We start from the raw sequence: 2,089 nt of genomic DNA on the forward strand, positions 1-2,089 counted from the left end.
GGAGCTAAGGTTATGATCTAAAAGATATATGTAAGGATTGTGCTAGGGTATGAGGCCCTAGAAGGAAAACATTGACGAGAAGGCGGCCTAAGGGTAACCATGACCTGGGTGTATGACCCCTAAGAAAAGGTGATCCTAAAAGAGTATGATCCTATAGGTAGAGGGTAGGTGTGTGAACCTGGGCAGTTTGGGAACCTAAGAGAAGGTTGGTATAAGAACTTCTGAAGAGTGACACCTTTGCCGAACTCCCTGAGGTAACAAATAATATTGAGGGCAGCAGGACGTCAGTAGAAACTACTTGGGAAATTTGCTTGCGTCAGTCTCAAGCGAACTCGCGTTGGGGAATATGTTGATGATTCTGTCTGGATTGAATCATTTCTGGGAATCTGCTTGCGTCTACTTCCAAACAAACTCTATCTCTCGAGAAGTGCAATCGGCTGTCATGAACTCTCGTTGAGAAAATAATAAAATATCGATAAAGGTGTGTCTTAAAACACCGCCAAGAGAAATGAAGAGGCTTGACTGATAATGACGCTTTCTAAGCACCGCTGGAAATCCGCTCATTGTTGCAAGCGAAATCCAGATAAAAGATCCTTGCTGGGAGATAAAATATCGTGACGCTTCTGTAGTCTGTCTTAGCAAAATATGGGCTCGGACAAAAATAAATGCCCAAAAGAACCAAATATAGGATATAAGGTGTCGGAGAAGAGGCGCACCAAAAATGGGCCCACGAATAACAAACTTATAACGAACTTTCAAAAATCAAGCTGGGAAAGTGATGGGGAACAGGCGCAGCAAGAGCTGCGGCTCTTGGAAAGGGCGCAGCAGGTGCTGCGTCATTTTCCGGTCTTGTCCATGTCTGAGTAAACACGCGATAAACCGTGTTTATCAGTTCATAATTTCAAAACTTAAATCCTTCAAAACTCTCTCAAATTCCGACCAACTTCCGTCAAAATTTGATCAATCCGTTCCATTAATCATGACTAATCGAGGTATGCATCACATTCTTGCTTTTAATTCTCGCGTTTAATCAATTTAGCGCCGAAAAATTTAGGGTTTCCCCTCCCTTTATGTCGAAAAATTGGGGGTTTTGCCCTTAATGGATTTGTTTGATAAAATTGACACTAGAAATGGATAATTGACAATGTTAGGAACATAACCGTGTATTATTTTTGAAATTTTGTCGAGTATTGAGCATTTGAGTGAAATTGAGATGGTTTCTCAGCTGTTTCGAAAATTGCTTTGAAAATGTCTTTAGGATTGTTCATTTTTGATGAAATTTAGTTTTATGGAACCCTTGTATAATGGGTAAACTTCCTACCATGTCTGATTTTTGATTTGTGACAACTTTTTCATGACACTTTTCTAGGGCAAAATCGCTATTATAGCAAAATGCTACCGAATTTTTGACCCAAACCCGTGACTAGGCCTGAACTTAGACTTGACTTGCCCCAACTTACCACGTGAGTGGTTGGGTTTTGAAAGAAAATGCCAAAGATGGCGAGAAAAGCCACTTTTAGGGTTTGAGAATGCTTAAAATGACCTCACCGAGGCTTGTCGTGGCTTGACACGGCCTGGTTTACCTTAATTTTGCAGGTGACATTCCTTCTACGTCGGGGAGGGCTCCCATGGACATAGACTTCGACCCTTCTCTTGCTCTTTTAGGAGGTGAGAGAGAGGAGGTGGTTGAGAAGGAGGCTGAGGAGGTCCCGAGGCGGGCCAACGTGGGACGTGGTGGTCGCCAGCTAGTGGGTACACCCGATTGGGCCGAGAAATGGGATTGTAAACATCTCATTTGGGCGGAAGAGAACCACCTGTACGTCCTACAGGACGGCGAGGAGTCTGGTAAATTTCAAACTCGCCATTTCTTATTACCTTTCAATTTGTTTGTCGAACTTATAAGATCTAAAGTGAACTTAAATTAAGTGACTTTAAGTCCAAGAAAACAGGGCCTATATAATTTAAAGTAATAGGACTTTATTACTTATCTTTCGGAGTATACGATTTCGACTTACCAAGGAGCCTTGCATATTTAAGCCACTCAATTAACACGGAGATTATATTACCGAATGGACATGTGAATGTTACT

This window comes from Silene latifolia, chromosome 10 (assembly GCF_048544455.1).
Source record: "Silene latifolia isolate original U9 population chromosome 10, ASM4854445v1, whole genome shotgun sequence".
Taxonomy (NCBI): Eukaryota; Viridiplantae; Streptophyta; class Magnoliopsida; order Caryophyllales; family Caryophyllaceae; genus Silene; species Silene latifolia.